Source organism: Rhinatrema bivittatum, chromosome 2 (assembly GCF_901001135.1).
Source record: "Rhinatrema bivittatum chromosome 2, aRhiBiv1.1, whole genome shotgun sequence".
NCBI classification, from domain to species: domain Eukaryota; kingdom Metazoa; phylum Chordata; class Amphibia; order Gymnophiona; family Rhinatrematidae; genus Rhinatrema; species Rhinatrema bivittatum.
The window spans coordinates 35,866,541-35,878,887 of NC_042616.1; the positions used below are offsets into that span (position 1 = coordinate 35,866,541).

Here is a 12,347-nt window from a genome sequence, read left to right on the forward strand (position 1 = left end):
TCTTTGAGGATGGAGTTGATCTGTTTTTTGAGATTGAGTTGTTGATCTATGATAACCCCAAGGTCTCTTACTGTGGGTTGGGGTGTTATGACGTTGAAAGCTGGATCGTTGGAGATCGGTGGTTTGGGAGGGAGGTGAGGAGAGATAAGGAGCAGCTCTGTTTTGGAGGAGTTTAGAGCGAGGTGGATGTTGGTGAGGAAGTCATTTATGTTGGCAAGACATGTGTTCCAGAAGGCAAGGGCATCTGAGAGAGAGTTGTGAATGGGAATGACGATTTGAACATCATCTGCATAAAGGTAGAATTTGAGGCCGAGGTCTGTGAGGAGCTGAGTGACTAGTAAGCAGAAAAATCAAGGCTCTAAGCTGCTCTGCTGCATGAGCTTTCTGACATTGTGCAAAGCAATTCCATATCCTGCTTCTTGAGATTCACGTTTTTGGAGATCTTGGGCGGTCTATGCCTCCACTTGTCATAGCAAAATGCAGTCATAATTGCAATTTTCCTTATAGAAAAAGAATTCTATTTTGTGGCTGTAGAGTTGAAAAACAAATATTAAAGTAGATTTGCAGCTCCAGAACCCTTGATTGGTTACAGCTTTGGGAAACTCCATTGATGAGAGGATCACAACAACAACAAGCAAGGCCAAACAGGAGGCTCAGAGTAGGTGAACAGCAATGCTAATGGCCAGGTTTGCAGCTGGGTGAAGGTGCACTTTCTTGCCATGAACTCAGGCAGCTTGGCATTGACTTAGATCTTCAGCTGCAATCAGTTAACTAGGAACCTGACTTGAAACTCAAGTCCCAGTCCCTTGCCAGGGTCCCTAGTTTAAAAGAAAAAGAAAAAAATTATAAATAGACACAAATACAAAAAAATAGATAAATAGAAATAGTAGTAAGTAGTTACTTATATTAAGGCAATCAAGCCACATGCTCTACCTCTTATCCCTTTCTTAGTCCATGGGAGCTCACCTCTCAGCTGGGGAGGGATTGAGGGATCATTGGGTGGAACAGGCTGTCTGCCCCTCTGCTTGACAGAGGCTCCTAAAGGGGCTGTAGGATCAAAAGCTGCCACTGCTGGAGAGGATGGCAGTCATTTTATTTTTATTTAATTATCTATTTATTGAATTTTCAAAAATGTTTACAGAACATAATGTTCAGAAGTATGACAAAGTATGACAAAGGTGAGCTCCCATGGGACTAAGGAAGGGATAAGAGGTAGAGCATGTGGCTTGATTGCCTTAATATAAGTAATTACTTACTACTATTTCTATCTCTCTATCAACAGCGTCTTACCCTTCCCACATACGCACTCATTTCCTCTTCCTTTCCATCCATTTTCCCTTTCCTTCCCCTCTCACATCATCCTCAACCCCTTCCTTCTCCCTCAGCCCTCCTCCACTCCCTCTTGTTCTCTTCTACAGGGCTGGCTGTACCCTGCTGAACCTGTGAGATGCAGAGGGCGAGGGGCGCCGCTATGGGGACCTGACTCTCTCTCTACCTTCCTCCCTGTGGGGAAGGGGGAGTCTCTTCCGAAGGGATGGGCTCCACCTTAACCAGGGTGGAACCAGACTGCTGGCGCTAACCTTTAAAAAGGGGATGGAGCAGCTTTTAAACTAGAACAAAGGGAAAAGCCGACAGTAGCTCAGCAGCACATGGTTCGGAGGGGGGTATCTTCAAAGGATACTAATGATGCATTAGAATTAGGCCATCCCGACAGTGAGGTTCCAATAATTAGAAAAATAGTCCAAGTGCCTGTAACTAAAAACTCACCTGAGCTAAAAAATTCTAACTTATCCCTATCAATTAAAAAGCAGAATGAAAATACCAACAAAATACAAACTTTGAAATGTTTGTATGCTAATGCCAGAAATCTAAGAAGTAAGATGGAAGAAATAGAATGTATAGCAGTAAATGATGACATAGACTTAATTGGCATCTCAGAGACATGGTGGAAGGAGGACAACCAATGGGACAGTGCTATACCGGGGTACAAATTATATCGCAATGACAGAGAGGAGCACCCGGGAGGAGGTGTGGCGCTTTATGTCCGGGATGGCATAGAGTCCAACAGGATAAACATCCTGCACGAGACTAAATACAAAATTGAATCTTTATGGGTAGAAATCCCTTGTGTGTCGGGGAAGACTATAGTGATAGGGGTATACTACCGTCCACCTGGTCAAGATGGTGAGACGGACAGTGAAATGCTAAGAGAAATTAGGGAAGCTAACCAAATTGGTAGTGCAGTAATAATGGGAGACTTCAATTACCCCAATATTGACTGTGTAAATGTATCATCGGGACACGCTAGAGAGATAACGTTCCTGGATGAAATAAATGATAGCTTTATGGAGCAATTGGTTCAGGAACCAATGAAAGAGGGAGCAATTTTAGATCTAATTCTCAGTGGAGCCTGGTGAGACCTGAGCGCTGTACCCGACGTCGGAGGGAGGGGTCAGAGGAGCGTTAAGAACAGGCTCTCCTACGGCGCGCTGCCATTGCCGGCGCGCTCGGCTTAACGAGGAGTAGCAAGGAGTGGCATGAAATTCTCTTATTTTTTAAAATTCAGATACTTTATTTTTTCACTTCTCTGGTACTGAGCAAATAACGGCATAGCACTAAGAGGCCGGAATATCACAGTTGACATTTTTTTTTTCCTCAGTATGCCGCCTAAACGAAAAGGGAAAATAAGAGTTTTTCCTATGGAACCCTTACCCGCTTTAACTCAACTGGACATAGACCGTTTTCTTACACAACTGGAAGATGAAGTCGCCGGTGAATCCATTGGGGGAACCTGTGGAGGAGAACTGGTTTCCACCCCGGAAGAGGCTTCCTTAAGCCCTAATGCATGTTTACCACCGGCACAGCGAGCTTCAGGAGGGAAACTGATCCAACAATCTCCCCAGGAAGGGGGGGGAAGTATGTCGATCAGTGGGAGTGCTTTCTGAGACTGCATCTGGGGGGAAATTTTCTGTAAAAGTGATGATAACGTCTACAAAAATGGGTGAACCATCTGCTGGGGAAAGTGAGCAAGAGGAGGAACAGAAAACACCAGAGCAGTTAAGCCAACTACCAGCTGCTGCCATTAGACCTGAAAAGGTAACGTTGGAAGCCATTTGGGATGTTGTATCAGGTCTAAGTGCCACCATAAATAGGCTTGAAAGCAAAATAGATAATGTATCCTCTACTTTTCAACAAAAGATGAATAATATACATCAACAGATTAGTGATATAGTAACTAAAGTCAATGAAAATGACAAAGCCATAAAATCACGTCAGAAAATAAGTGCAGTGATAGCGAAAGATCAATTATACTGTTCAAAATGGTTGGAAATAATTTAAAATAGGGTTAGACACCTTAACATCAGAATATTGAATTTTCCAAAAGTAGCAGGAGAAATTTCCTTTGTAGCTTTAAAAAGACTTCTTAAAGAAGTCTTAATGTTTAATGATACTGATTTTCCTTCAGTTAATACCTGTTATACTTTAGAAAGAAAAGGAGCTATACCTCAGAATGTTCCTGCTAACTTGACTAGTTTTCTAGAAAGTTCTAGCACTGATGGTATAGAAAGGAATACTTTAATAGTATCATTTATAACACAATTAGATGTTAATAAAGTTATGCGCAGATATTTTCAGAAATTTCCTGTACAGTTTTATGACCAGCCATTGAAGTTTTATCCAGACTTAGCTCCTATAACTAGGACGAGGAGAAAAGAATTTCTAGCTATGAGACAGAAAGTTCAGTCTTTGGGTTTCTCAGTCCTATTACGTTACCCACGTAAATGTCAGATAAAAAGAGGTGAACAAATGTATATTTTTTCTCAAATAGATCAATTTCAACAATTTTTAGAGGCACAAGTACCAATTACATCATCGCCTATGGCTCCAAATGATTAGGGTAAATAAGAGAATACAGTTGTGAGCTATGTAAATGTTTATTCCTTTATAATTATTTCCTAATATTTTTTTTCTCCTTTTATCTTTTAGTCTCAGTAATGCTCGACTATTTGTCTAAAAAAATAGGTGAAAATTGCTTAATAGAATGTGATAGTTGTACTTAGTTAGGAAAGAGATTTCTCTCTCCTTTAAATAATTTTGTGGAGTTCTTATTAACAATAATTATGTCTTGCTTATATCCATGATGTATTTGGAAAAAACTTGATAAATAAAGAATTTAAAAATGTAAAAAAAAAAACCATTCTAGAGGCACAGTCTAGATATATTCCACATATTAAGAAAGGTGGAAAAAGGGCAAAATGATTACCGGCATGGTTAAAAGGGGAGATGAAAGAAGCTATTTTAGCCAAAAGATCTTCATTCAAAAATTGGAAGAAGGATCCAACAGAAGAAAATAGGATAATGCATAAGAATTGGCAAGTTAAATGTAAGACATTCATGAGACAGGCTAAGAGAGAATTTGAAAAGAAGTTGGCCGTAGAGGCAAAAACTCACAGTAAAAACTTTTTTAAATATATCTGAAGCAGAAAGCCTGTGAGGGAGTCAGTTGGACCGTTAGATGATCGAGGGGTTAAAAGGGCACTTAGAGAAGATAAGGCCATCACAGAAAGATTAAATGATTTCTTTGCTTTGGTGTTTACTTAAGAGGATGTTGGGGAGGTACCCATAATGGAGAAGGTTTTCATGGGTAATGATTCAGATGGACTGAATCAAATCACGGTGAACCTAGAAGATGTGGTAGGCCTGATTGACAAACTGAAGAGTAGTAAATCACCTGGACCGGATGGTATACACCCCAGAGTTCTGAAGGAACTAAAAAATGAAATTTCAGACCTATTAGTAAAAATTTGTAACCTATCATTAAAATCATCCATTGTATCTGAAGACTGGAGGATAGCAAATGTAACCCCAATATTTAAAAAGGACTCCAGGGGCGATCCGGGAAACTACAGACCGGTTAGCCTGACTTCAGTGCCAGGAAAAATAGTGGAAAGTGTTCTAAACATCAAAATCACAAAACATATAGAAAGACATGGTTTAATGGAACAAAGTCAGCATGGCTTTACCCAGGGCAAGTCTTGCCTCACAAATCTGCTTCACTTTTTTGATGGAGTTAATAAACATGTGGATAAAGGTGAACCGGTAGATGTAGTATACTTGGATTTTCAGAAGGCGTTTGACAAAGTTCCTCATGAGAGGCTTCTAGGAAAAGTAAAAAGTCATGGGATAGGTGGCGATGACCTTTCATGGATTGCAAACTGGCTAAAAGACAGGAAATAGAGAGTAGGATTAAATGGATAATTTTCTCAGTGGAAGGGAGTGGACAGTGGAGTGCCTCAGGGATCTGTATTGGGACCCTTCCTTTTCAATATATTTATAAATGATCTGGAAAGAAATACGACGAGTGAGGTAATCAAATTTGCAGATGACACAAAATTGTTCAGAGTAGTTAAATCACAAGCAGATTGTGATAAATTGCAGGAAGACCTTGTGAGACTGGAAAATTGGGCATCCAAATGGCAGATGAAATTTAATGTGGATAAGTGCAAGGTGATGCATATAATGAAAAATAACCCATGCTATAATTACACAATGTTGGGTTCCATGTTAGGTGCTACAACCCAAGAAAGATCTAGGCGTCATAGTGGATAACATATTGAAATCGTCAGTTCAGTGTGCTGCGGCAGTCAAAAAAGCAAACAATGTTGGGAATTATTAGAAAGGGAATGGTGAATAAAACGGAAAATGTCATAATGCCTCTGTATCGCTCCATGGTGAGACCCCACCTTGAATACTGTGTACAATTCTGGTCGCCGCATCTCAAAAAAGATATAATTGCGATGGAGAAGGTACAGAGAAGGGCTATCAAAATGATAAGGGTAATGGAACAGCTCCCCTATGAGGAAAGACTAAAGAGGTTAAGACTTTTCAGCTTGGAGAAGAGACGGCTGAGGGGGGATATGATAGAGATGTTTAAAATCATGAGAGGTCTAGAACGGGTAGATGTGAATCGGTTATTTACTCTTTCGGATAGTAGAAAGACTAGGGGACACTCCATAAAGTTAGCATGGGGCAAATTTAAAACTAATCAAAGAAAGTTTTTTTTTTACTCAACGCACAATTAAACTCTGGAATTTGTTGCCAGAGGATGTGGTTAGTGCAGTTAGTATAGCTGTGTTTAAAAAAGGATTGGATAAGTTCTTGGAGGAGAAGTCCATTACCTGCTATTAAGTTCACTTACGGGTAGATTTTATAAATTTACGCGAGCGTGTACTTTTGTTCGCGCACCAGGCGCGAACAAAAGTACGCTGGATTTTATAAGATACGCGCGTAGCCGCATGTATCTTATAAAATCCGGGGTCGGCACGCACAAGGGGGTGCACATTTGTGCAACTTGTGCGCGCCGAGCCCGGCGCACTGCCTGTTCCCTCGAGGCCACTCCGAAATCGGAGCGGCCTTGGAGGGAACTTTCTTTCCACCCCCCGGCCCTATCTAACCCCCCCCTACCTTTGTTGGCAGATTTACGCCTGCCAAAAGCAGGCGTAAATCTGCGCGCGCCAGCAGGCTGCTGGCGCGCCATCACCTGACCCGGGGGCTGGTCCAGAGGCCTCAACCACGCCCGCAGTCCCACCCTGAACCGCCCCCGGACACACACCCTCCCCCACCCCTTTTACGAAGCCCTGGGACTTGTGAGCGCCAGCGGCCTATGCAAAATTTAAAATCCTGCCCTCAGAGAATAGCCACTGCCATTAGCAATGGTTACATGGAATAGACTTAGTGTTTGGGTACTTGCCAGGTTCTTATGGCCTGGATTGGCCACTGTTGGAAACAGGATGCTGGGCTTGATGGACCCTTGGTCTGACCCAGTATGGCATTTTCTTATGTTCTTACTGTGGCTTCTCACTGCTGTCCCTTTGCGTGCTGGTCCGTCCGTCCCTACTCCCTACCCTCTTCCCCGGCGTCGGAGGGACGGGCTCAAGCTGTTGTCGGCCTGACGTGCTGTCTCACCTGCAGTAGAGAACGGCTCTGACCGACGTGCTCTCTCTACTGCGCATTTGCGGGCCGTCGTTCAGAGCCCATTTATATTGTAGATAACAGTTCTTTCAACTGAGCTTTTTCAGCATCACTGGTGGAAGTGTCTGCCTCCATGAGCTGACTCTTTTTTCACAATTTCCCCAAATCCAGGGAAAGAATGGTTTAGGGGAATTTCTATACGTTCAAGAAAAGTAGTAAGGAAAATTTATTTTTATATAAAACTCTTAATATCACTCAGTATTTATTACTTCAAACAGCAACAAGCCAAAGGCAAAATTATTTAATTCAAATGACTTTCAACATTTTTTTTTTTTTTTTTTTTTTTTGTGGGAAGGGCATCAAACGGACCAATCAAAGGAACATTTTAAACCTTTGGCTTCCTGTCCTGACAATCATTATGTGCCCTTAAGGTTCCATATTTTTCTTTGCAAATATTTTGAAAAAAAAATCAGTGCAAAATCCATGTGAAATAGCTTTTCAAGAGAATTTTTTAGAGTCCCAGCAAAGGAACCGACAAAGAAGGTGTGCAGTCTATACTTATTCTTATTTCTTGCACGGTTTCCTTCACTCCTCCCATAGGGTTCCCTTCTCTCTCGTTTCTTACACCATTTCGCTCACAAGATTCTTTTCTCTCAACTTGGAAGGAAAGGATAATGCCGATAACGCTCTGGCTGAAACACCGGTGGTTTCCTTGCCCGACAGTGGGAAACGGGCGTGGTAGAGCTCGCGGATTTGGCCAGAAATTTCTGGAGTTCCTTTTCAGGAGTCAGCAGGTTGGGAGGTTTCCTGGTCACACAGCAAGCTGGCTTTTCCAGGGCTGGTACCCTGCCAGGATTTTGCCGCCTTCTCCGGTTCCTATTCTTCCCTTTAAACTGCTGGCCGCCTGTTTTGGTTTCCTGTGGCTCCGCTGAAGGTACCGCGCCCCCCCCCCCCCCCCCCACTGCCTCGAGTGGGGGTGTCCGAGCCCTGGCTGGTGAAGCATGGAAAGATCGAGACACATAAGAAATTGTCATACTGGGTCAGACCAAGGGTCCATCAAGCCCAGCATCCTGTTTCCAACAGAGGCCAAAACCAGGCCACAGGAACCTGGCAATTACCCAAACACTAAGAAGATCCCATGCTACTGATGCAATTATTAGCAGTGGTTATTCCCTAAGTAAACTTGATTAATAGCCGTTAATGGGCTTCTCCTCCAAGAACTTATCCAATCCTTTTTTGAACCCAGCTACACTAACTGCACTAACCACATCCTCTGGCAACAAATTCCATCCTCCTCAGGGTATAAGCTCTGAGCTCTGAATTACATTGACTGCCTGGCTCTTATCTTTCTCGCTTCTATTTTGAAATTGCCTCTTCCACTAGGAAAGTCAGGGTTTCATGCTTGTTGTGTGGAGCTAGAAGCACTCTATATTCCTCGGGGAGAGTCCCGAAGAACAGGCTCCTCAGCCTTCTCACTGTGGGGTTCTGCCTCAGTCGCATGCAAATTTATAGGAAAGAGAACCTGTTTTCTGGGACTCCGGTCTTTTGCCACACCTCACTGCATCTGCTGCCTGACTGGACAGCACAGGATTGGGATGAGGGCCAAACTGCTTCTTAAGCGCTGCTTCAAAGGCACATAAGTTATTCTAAAACTTCTTGGGCAGGCTTGCTATTATGTTCGCCTGACAAGAATCTGCAAAGCTTCAGGGGATGAGTGCCATCTTTTCCCTTTCTGCATGAACTTCTAGGAGACTGAAGGTGCTGTGGAGTTTTTCTAGGTGAGAGGACATGGCTCATTCGGAGTGATTAACGTTATCATAAGTCTTTATCTGCTGAGCTAACCCTTTTGATGAGGGGTGGCTGGAAGTCCTTTGTCTCTCAGCCCCCTCTTGTGGCTGTTGGTGGTACTGACCCTGAGGTGGGGGCTCTTCTCCCCAAGCGAGGGAAGCTCCTTTTTTTGGGCCGGTAGGAAAGAAGGGATAGGATTGCTGGCTTTTCCCTCCTTCCTCTGGAGAAGTCCCATTCCCTAGCAGAAGTAAATTCTTTATTACCACAAGTAAAAATATTTGATGTTACTGAGCTCATCCCTTTCTGGGTCACTGTCTGGCTTCGTGCAATGAGTTGTTAGCTCCTCATCCTTGGACAGAGCAGAATGAAATTGCTCTCTTAAAAGCTCCCATTCCCCTTCTATTTTTTCAAGTTTCTCCTGTAGCTTTCTACATTCCAGAGTTTTGTCAGCAAGTTGAAAACTAAGATCTTGCAACTCCATGGTATCTCGTTTGCTTTGTCTCTGGGTTTGGAAACCAGTCTCTCTCGCCCTAAATGGGAGATATCAGGGGCCTTTGATCTCCGACTCTGTAATAGCCTACATTGTATTTCAAAGGAATCCCCTTTGTCTTTTCCCCTCAAACAGGGAGAAGTCCGTAGCTCTAAACACTGTCTGGCTATAATCTTATGCTGTACCACAATTGTGGCCAATAGTCAGGATTTCGGCATTGGGGAATAGGCATGGAAGATTCAGACTTGCTTTCACTTGAGCTAATTTTTAATATAGCTAATTCAGAGGTGGCAATCTGCAGTTGCTCTTTTAACAGTTTAAATATTGCTTGGGTTCTCACTGACCCCTTGTTGCATCCATATGCATTCAGAGTTTTACAGTCTAATTCTCAAAGCAGAGCATCTGGGTTTGCTTTAGGAATGCAAGTGAACTGTGACTGCTATTTGCTCATTTAACAATTGGTTAGTCTCTCTGGGGCTGATGCAATAAGACTTGCGTTAATGTGGGCGTTCGTATTTTTTGGACACGGCTGCCCTCCATCTTTCCACTCCGTGAAGGTGGTAGCTCTCTGCTTAAACGGCAAGGGAGAAAGTCTAATACTTCTCTTTCAACGCATAGCTCTCTGATTCAACGGCAGGGGGAATGTGGAAAAGAGGATCTGTATATGGACAACAACCAACAAGGTCTGACTTGCATAGTCTGGGTGGACAAAGGTATGGGTGTAGCCTGCTTATTGCTGCGGTTACTACCCCTAATTAAGCTAGATATTCACTTGGATGAGTTCCAGCGCTGCTCTCTTCATTAATGGTGGGGTGGAAGGGAAATAGAACCTCAACCGAATAACGGTATATAAAACTCATCAAATAAATAAAGAAAAAAAACAAAGAAAGAAAGGTACTAAAAGCCAAGCATAACAAGTATGAGAAAAAAAAAAGGAAAGAGTCAATAGCTTGCTGGGCAGACTGGATGGGCCGTTTGGTCTCCGTCATTTCTATGTTTCTATAATTGTGCACCCCCCTTGCGCACGCTGACCCCAGATTTTATAACGTGCGCACGGCAGCACGCGCATGTTATAAAATTGGGTGTACATTTGTGCGCACCGGGTAGCGCGCACAAATGTACCCCCCTGTGCGTAATATTAAAAACCTGCCCCAAATTGTGCGTCCAGAATTTTTTTAACATTAAGCCATTATATTATATCTTTATTTTAAGCAATGCAAGCATTAGATTTAAGTGACACAAAGATACTAAGTAGTAGGAACCACAAAGGACAGTCATTTTTAATTTATGAGCCCTTGACTTGCAGATTGACTCTGGGGCTGGAGTTAAATTTGCTGTGTTAAAAGGTGTACATTGAGGACCTGGCAATTTCCTGATTTAAGGCTAATAGTTAATAGCTTTATCTACATGGAATTTACATGTGATGAACGCTATCGGCTAATCATTTCTGCAACGGTCTCATGTGCGCAAAAGCCCAAGGAACCAATTCGAGGGTGGAAGCCATGGATCCCAGAACCTGCAAAAAAAAATCCCAGGCCCAGGGAACCTGCAACGCCAACAAATGGCAAACCTGCGCTTGCAATCTGCATGCTGTCTCCTATGCTAGTGTTGAAACAGGCTCCCAAATACTCGAGTCTCTGTGACGGACTGAGGTGGCTCTTGGTGAAATTCACCACCCAACCTAGAGACTGCAGAAGCTGCAACTGCTGTACCCAAGACAAACACGCCCGTTGCAATTAGCTGGAGCAAAGAGCCGCCCGAAGGGATAAGGCAGAAACCTCAAAAATCCGCTTCGGATGAACCTCCAGCTTAGGTCCTATACATCTTTTAACGCTGCGGCCCATGCCACTGGAATAGACGTTTTTTTGGTGACCACCGCGTCCACTTTTGGCATCGCAAAAAGCTCCAAAATCTGCTCTTGTAAAGGATAACGTTTCGCCATAGCTTGACTCACCCACAAACTGTCATCAGGAGAATTCCACTCCTGATCCACTATTCTTTGTACGGATCTGTGATAGAGAAAAGCCAAAAGAGGACCACGCGTGTCATCCAGAACAGGGTCCGCCCCATCTGGATCCAAATTTGACGAAGGGGGCTTCAACCCAAGCTCACCAAGGACAAGTGGAATTAAGGAGGCCAATTCCTCGCGACAAAACAAGCGAAGGATCTTTGGATCATCTCCTTCGGACACTGGCAAACTGGTTACGTCGTACCCTGGCCCCAGAAGGCTTGCACTTGGATTGCCTGTGACCCAATCATTATCTGTGTCCCCAAGGGAAGCCCGGAATCCCTGGGAGGCTCTGAGGTTTCTCCGGAATCCTCCATGTCCCCACCCGAGCATGGGTGCCCTAACAGCCAGTGAACCCTGGGAACCACTATGCTCTGCAAATGAGTTGGATCAGAAAGAGGAGCCTGAGCCACTGAGGACAAAAGAGGGGGAGGAAGAGGGGGTCGTCGGCCCGTACTGGAAGTCCTAACCACTCTGCTGCGCCAAGAAGGCCAGGTGGAGCAACAATATAAACTCGGGCAAAAATCCGCAGGGAGCCGACCCCTGTAGGCCCGCCCTCCCCCCACGACGGAACAAAATCAAGAGGCCGCGCCTCATCCTTACTCCCCTGCTCCCTGCTACAGGGCCCGGGTGCACTGAGTATAGATGTGAGGGGGAGGAGTCCTCTGTCCCCCCTCCCAATAGCGCTGCTGAGCCTGTTGAGGGACCCAAGATGGCCGTCATTCCCACGCAGGCTGAAGCGAAAGGCCCAACACGGGAAACAGTCACCGACGGCAGGAACACCAGCAGCAGCCGTGAATCTGAAACACCATTTTGCGCTGGGGGGGGGGGGGAGGGCAGAGAAGGCCCTTCCCCTCCTGAAACACAAGCAGAACAGAGAGAGAGATGGGAGAGACGAGCAGGGACCACACCACACAGCAGCAGGCCCAGCCCTGAACCATGTGCGCGCAGGTAAAAACAAAGATGGAAAAAAAAACCCCCGCGGATTAGCTCCCATCCAAAACACCGGCCCGACCCCGAAACCAGGTGCCCGTACACCCCCAAGAGACTTACTGCTCAGCTCCAGCTGCTCGGTGCCAAAACTGGCAC

General features: G+C 44.4%; 1 protein-coding gene across 1 annotated transcript in view; it reads right to left on the bottom strand.

Moving 5' to 3' along the window:
- LOC115083184 (zinc finger protein 27-like) overlaps window positions 1–12,347 on the bottom strand; it is an 89,916-nt gene that overhangs the window by 36,223 nt on the left and 41,346 nt on the right. The window lies entirely within an intron of this gene.